Source organism: Megalopta genalis, unplaced genomic scaffold (assembly GCF_051020955.1).
Source record: "Megalopta genalis isolate 19385.01 unplaced genomic scaffold, iyMegGena1_principal scaffold0221, whole genome shotgun sequence".
In the NCBI taxonomy this organism is placed as follows: domain Eukaryota; kingdom Metazoa; phylum Arthropoda; class Insecta; order Hymenoptera; family Halictidae; genus Megalopta; species Megalopta genalis.
Window position 1 is genome coordinate 253,713 of NW_027476290.1, and position 6,839 is coordinate 260,551.

A 6,839-nucleotide genomic window follows, 5' to 3' on the forward strand; every position below is an offset into this window, starting at 1 on the left:
GTCGGTGTCTTTGACCGAATGGCCCATATGTGGCAAGCCCTACGGGGTTGGTTACCCGTATGCACTTTGTATGTATACTCGTACTCACTGAGCAATCGACTCTTCTGTCCGAGCGATGGAAAAATTTTTTAAAATGCATCTGTAAGATTTGGAAGCAAATCGTACCAATTGAAAACTGTGGCTAAAATGAATAGCCCAGTGGAGAGAGAAAACTATCAAAAAACTGATTTTTTAAATCAAGAGGTGTCAGAAATCGAAATGCCTAGCGCGAGCGGAAGAACACGCTTTCTCGCCAGTCCAGCATGTGTCCTGTCCGTTCTTCCTCGGCTTGCCGATTTTGCCCAGATCAGAGGTTTCGTGCTTCCGGCGGTCAGAAGATCAGCGTGAGCGTACGCGCTTCCACGACTATGGCATCACCCATGTACTTTTTCCTTTGAATATATTTGAGTACATAAAAAATATTAAAACATATAGAGAGAACTGTGTCTTGGATCTTAAAAATTTGTCAATAGCGATGATATATTATTACTTAACTTGAAGTATTTGTACGTTTTAGCTGGGACGTACATTTATCTTACAAGATGTTAATAGCGAGACTCTTGAAGATAAAATTATCTTGTGATTTTATGAAGGCAAAGATAGAAACGTACGAAGCTGGCGTACGTAGAAAAATGTGATTTTACGATAGAACAAAAATATAATACGTACGTTTTTGGGCGTACGGTAAAATATCTGTATGGTAGAAAAATGAAAGAAATTGAGCGTTAAAGAAGATATGTTACAAGCGCGGAATGTGGCAAAACTTGTACATATTTGAAAGAGAAAAGTGGTGTGTCGACCTGACATATATATATGAAACAGGCGACGATGGAAAAGGATTTAAATTTTGTCCATTTTATATATACATATTGTATAGTTCCCTGGTTGATCCTGCCAGTAGTCATATGCTTGTCTCAAAGATTAAGCCATGCATGTCTCAGTACATGCCGTATTAAGGTGAAACCGCGAATGGCTCATTAAATCAGTTATGGTTTCTTAGATCGTACTAAAATTTACTTGGATAACTGTGGTAATTCTAGAGCTAATACATGCAAAACAGAGTTCCGACCAGAGATGGTAGGAACGCTTTTATTAGATCAAAACCAATCGGTGGCGGGTGTTTACACTCGTCCATCGTTTGCTTTGGTGACTCTGAATAACTTTGTGCTGATCGCATGGTCTTATAGCACCGGCGACGCATCTTTCAAATGTCTGCCTTATCAACTGTCGATGGTAGGTTCTGCGCCTACCATGGTTGTAACGGGTAACGGGGAATCAGGGTTCGATTCCGGAGAGGGAGCCTGAGAAACGGCTACCACATCCAAGGAAGGCAGCAGGCGCGCAAATTACCCACTCCCGGCACGGGGAGGTAGTGACGAAAAATAACGATACGGGACTCATCCGAGGCCCCGTAATCGGAATGAGTACACTTTAAATCCTTTAACGAGGATCCATTGGAGGGCAAGTCTGGTGCCAGCAGCCGCGGTAATTCCAGCTCCAATAGCGTATATTAAAGTTGTTGCGGTTAAAAAGCTCGTAGTTGAATCTGTGTGTCACAGTGTCGGTTCATCGCTCGCGGTGTTTAACTGGCATTATGTGGTACGTCCTACCGGTGGGCTTTGCTCTTCACGGGGCGGTCCAACTAATATCCCATCGCGGTGCTCTTCACTGAGTGTCGAGGTGGGCCGGTACGTTTACTTTGAACAAATTAGAGTGCTCAAAGCAGGCTACCTTCGCCTGAATACTGTGTGCATGGAATAATGGAATAGGACCTCGGTTCTATTTTGTTGGTTTTCGGAACCCCGAGGTAATGATTAATAGGGACAGATGGGGGCATTCGTATTGCGACGTTAGAGGTGAAATTCTTGGATCGTCGCAAGACGGACAGAAGCGAAAGCATTTGCCAAAAATGTTTTCATTAATCAAGAACGAAAGTTAGAGGTTCGAAGGCGATCAGATACCGCCCTAGTTCTAACCATAAACGATGCCAGCTAGCGATCCGCCGAAGTTCCTACGATGACTCGGCGGGCAGCTTCCGGGAAACCAAAGCTTTTGGGTTCCGGGGGAAGTATGGTTGCAAAGCTGAAACTTAAAGGAATTGACGGAAGGGCACCACCAGGAGTGGAGCCTGCGGCTTAATTTGACTCAACACGGGAAACCTCACCAGGCCCGGACACCGGAAGGATTGACAGATTGATAGCTCTTTCTTGATTCGGTGGGTGGTGGTGCATGGCCGTTCTTAGTTGGTGGAGCGATTTGTCTGGTTAATTCCGATAACGAACGAGACTCTAGCCTGCTAAATAGACGTAATTATGGTATCTCGAAGGCTCTCGGCTTCTGCCGGTGGGGTTTTTACTACCAACGTACAAACAAATCTTCTTAGAGGGACAGGCGGCTTCTAGCCGCACGAGATTGAGCAATAACAGGTCTGTGATGCCCTTAGATGTTCTGGGCCGCACGCGCGCTACACTGAAGGAATCAGCGTGTGTTCCCTGGCCGAAAGGCCCGGGTAACCCGCTGAACCTCCTTCGTGCTAGGGATTGGGGCTTGCAATTATTCCCCATGAACGAGGAATTCCCAGTAAGCGCGAGTCATAAGCTCGCGTTGATTACGTCCCTGCCCTTTGTACACACCGCCCGTCGCTACTACCGATTGAATGATTTAGTGAGGTCTTCGGACTGGTGCGCGGCAATGTTTCGGCATTGCCGATGATGCCGGGAAGATGACCAAACTTGATTATTTAGAGGAAGTAAAAGTCGTAACAAGGTTTCCGTAGGTGAACCTGCGGAAGGATCATTACAATGTTCCAATATATCTCAAAGAGAGAGGAGAGGAGGAGAGAAAATGAATTCGATTAGTTTGTGGATAAGAATTCATATAAAAAAAAAAGATATTGTTGAGCCCGCCAGATCATTCGTGCGTGATTTACACGGCCAGACGTGTGTACTACACGTATTAGGCCTTTGATCTGCGTTGCGTAGGCCACAACAAATCTTTCAAAGAGAGAGAGATATATGTGTTGTTGGGGTTTGTGATTATGAAGGTGCCCCAACGCACAAAAATATATAAAAATGTACAAAGTTGGGATGTGGTGTGGTGGAGAAGAGTTGGGCCCGACCAGATCATTCGTGCGTGATTTACACGGCAGACGTGTGTACTACACGTATTAGGCCTTTGATCTGCGTTGCGTAGGCCATCTTCCTTCCAAGACACACACGTGTTGGGGTTTGTGTGATTTTATGATAGTGCCTCAACACGGAAAAATAAGCGTACGAGAAGAGTTGGGCCCGACCAGATCATTCGTGCGTGATTTATACACGGCCAGACGCGTATTATATTACACGTATTAGGCCTTTGATCTGCGTTGCGTAGGCCATCTTCTCGATAGAGAGAAAGCCAATGTATTCTTTTTTCTTTCTTTACACACACACACACAGTTGTAGTAGGACAGGGAGGGATGCGAGCGTGCTAATCACGCTTCCTCAAGTCTTCGCTGTGGTGTAAAAAAAAAAGAAAAAAAGGAATCGTTGGGAAAGTCCAAAGGACGAAAATATCGGGCAGTCTGAAGATAACTTAATGCTCGTTTACATTGGTATCAAGAGAGACCGGCTTGTGTAGCTCGTTTCAATGCTGTGTCGTTGTCATTGACACCCTACTCTGTTGCGCGCTAGTGGCAGCATGAGCGTGGGACGTATATATATATGACACCCAGCTAGAGCCGGCCGTGAGTCCGTCCGGTGTAAATAACGACGAAAGGAGAGAGAAACTTTTCGAATCCAGTATCGGGTTGATAATTGTCCAGTTTGAATATCCATATCCCCGTCGTTTTTGGAGGTGATATACTCTCTGTGTTTCTTCGATAGAAGGCTTTTCAATGTTCTATTCGCTCCGACCGTCGAACTTGCAAGAAAACAGTGGTTTTGGATTTGCTCGTACATATATATATGGTTTCGACGGAAATATCTCGTTCTTTAAGGGACAATTATGTCGTTGTACGACGACTCCCGAATCTCCTTCGCGCGCTGGTTGGAGCTCTTCGGGTATCGGCTTGTTCCGAAATATAACACAAAAATGTGGTGGATAGCAAATACACATTATATATATGAGAGAATAAAAGGGAAAAATTACCCTGAACGGTGGATCACTTGGCTCGTGGGTCGATGAAGAACGCAGCTAATTGCGCGTCAACGTGTGAACTGCAGGACACATGAACATCGACATTTCGAACGCACATTGCGGTCCACGGATACAATTCCTGGACCACGCCTGGCTGAGGGTCGTTTACGTACTTATAAACTGCTTGCGTTGATGGCACTTGTTGCCTATATACGTACGAGCGAATGATGGGCGCTTCGTCGGCGTTTGTCGCGGTCCTATGAATATTGAGAAATTTTACGTACGTCTAACAGTCTTCGAGAGAGATGGAAATCGTGTTCGAACTAGCGTGAGTGTGGAAGGCGGTGTCGTGTGTCGTATATGTTTTATATACGTCCGCCCGTCTGAAACACCGCTTCGAAGCGGTGACAAAATCTTTTTCGGGACGATTCGTATCCGTAGAACTATCGAGATTTCACTGGTACATTTTCAACGCGCTCCCGACGTCGCCTGAAATGAAACGAGATGGGTTTAACCCACGAAAGCGTACTACACGAGTCTGTCCTATGTGAAGACTGTGTACAGAGATCGAACGAACGCATGAAAGAAATTGAACGAAAGAACACATAACCCGCAAAAATATAGAGTAGAATTGTGACCGTTGCTTCGAATTTGAATTTATATGTATATATATATCATAGCCCCAGGGAGTGGAACCTATGAGTGTGGAAGGATGTCTCTTACCGTTATGTTGCCAGAGGAAAAAAAGTCTCTCTCTTCGTACGACACATTTGTGTACGAATTGTATCGATGGCTATATAGATCCGATGTTGCACATATTCTGAGTAAAGAACACCCCACCCGGGTTACCGTCCTAAAACTCTTCTATTGGTGTGGCTATGATGTGTGTGTCAACGCAATCGCGAGTCTGGTTCTACGGGAAAACCGTTTGTCGGTCGCCCCATATATCTTTTTGTTCTCTTCAAATGATCGAATAGCGAAACCGCACGAGATCAATCGGTCGTCTAGTCCCCGAAAGTACTTTTCGGACGGACGTTAAAGTTATACCGATTGTAATCGTCTTGCGAGTGTTTCGAAGATCTATATTTGGAGAGGATATCGAATTTTATAAAAGATATATTGGTGAGGCGCGATAAACGGTTTTTTTTTTGCTTTAAGGGTTTTTTGTGTTTTTTTTATTTTTTTTTTTTTTTTGTGTTGCTCTGTACACGTTTCGCAAAATGCTTTCGGGGGGGGAAGCTCTGAAAAAATTTTTTTTCACGTTCCGACGACCTCAGAGTAGGCGAGATTACCCGCTGAATTTAAGCATATTACTAAGCGGAGGAAAAGAAACTAACCAGGATTTCCTTAGTAGCGGCGAGCGAACAGGAATTAGCCCAGCACTGAATCCCGCGGAGTTCCGCCGTTGGGAAATGTAGTGTTCAGGAGGGTCAATTTATCCCGTAACGTCGCAACCGCGTCCAAGTCCATCTTGAATGGGGCCATTTATCCATAGAGGGTGCCAGGCCCGTAGCGACCGGTACGCGTTTCGGGAGGACCTCTCCTTAGAGTCGGGTTGCTTGAGAGTGCAGCCCTAAGTGGGTGGTAAACTCCATCTAAGGCTAAATATGACCACGAGACCGATAGCGAACAAGTACCGTGAGGGAAAGTTGAAAAGAACTTTGAAGAGAGAGTTCAAGAGTACGTGAAACCGTTCAGGGGTAAACCTGAGAAACCCAAAAGATCGAATGGGGAGATTCATCGATAACGAGGCTCGGCTTCCGTTGGCGTGCGATACCCCGAATGGTTCCCTTCGTGGATGCCAATGCGAGGGCACACCGTCTTCGGCAAATGTTCCGGCAACGTAGTCGTGCACTTCTCCCCTTGTAGAACGTCGCGACCCGTTGCGTGTCGGTCTACGGCACGAGTTGTTGACTGTCGGCGTCGTCTTCGCGCGTACACGACAGACGCTCGATCGCCCGGCCGGCTGCGTGACGGTACACTATTTTACGGTATTGGGCCGCAACTTGCTCCATTTTCGAATGTATTTGCGTTCAGGCCCGCCGCAAGCTCGGTTAGTAAATTACCCGGATGGTACGGACCTGGTGCCGGCTCCGGGCCTAGCCAGCTGTTGGCAGGCGGTGTCCTCGAACTGGCCAACCTTTTTTGAACAACATTACCGGTCAGCGACGCTACTGCTTTGGGTACTTTCAGGACCCGTCTTGAAACACGGACCAAGGAGTCTAACATGTGCGCGAGTCATTGGGACTCGATTAAACCTAAAGGCATAATGAAAGTGAAAGTTGACCTTTGCGTCGACCGAGGGAGGATGGGCCGCGTCACGATGCGGCCTCGCACTCCCGGGGCGTCTCGTTGTCATAGCGAGAAGAGGCGCACCCAGAGCGTACACGTTGGGACCCGAAAGATGGTGAACTATGCCTGGTCAGGACGAAGTCAGGGGAAACCCTGATGGAGGTCCGTAGCGATTCTGACGTGCAAATCGATCGTCGGAACTGGGTATAGGGGCGAAAGACTAATCGAACCATCTAGTAGCTGGTTCCCTCCGAAGTTTCCCTCAGGATAGCTGGCACTCGCTCGTTCTTTTCAATGGACGTTTGCGAGTCTCATCTGGTAAAGCGGGCTGTGGCGTGTTCATGTACAGCATTGAATATGCTGTACTACTCCCTACCGGGGGACTGTTGTCA

At 46.6% G+C, this 6,839-nt stretch overlaps 2 non-coding genes across 2 annotated transcripts; both read left to right on the forward strand.

The window, feature by feature from the left end:
• The first annotated feature begins 917 nt into the window (after positions 1 to 917).
• On the forward strand, positions 918 to 2,838 carry LOC143262774 (small subunit ribosomal RNA). The gene has a single exon (XR_013036460.1). It is a non-coding gene; the product is annotated as a small subunit ribosomal RNA (ribosomal RNA).
• Positions 2,839 to 4,164: 1,326 nt separating this feature from the next.
• On the forward strand, positions 4,165 to 4,319 carry LOC143262763 (5.8S ribosomal RNA). The gene has a single exon (XR_013036449.1). It is a non-coding gene; the product is annotated as a 5.8S ribosomal RNA (ribosomal RNA).
• The last annotated feature ends 2,520 nt before the right edge of the window (positions 4,320 to 6,839 follow it).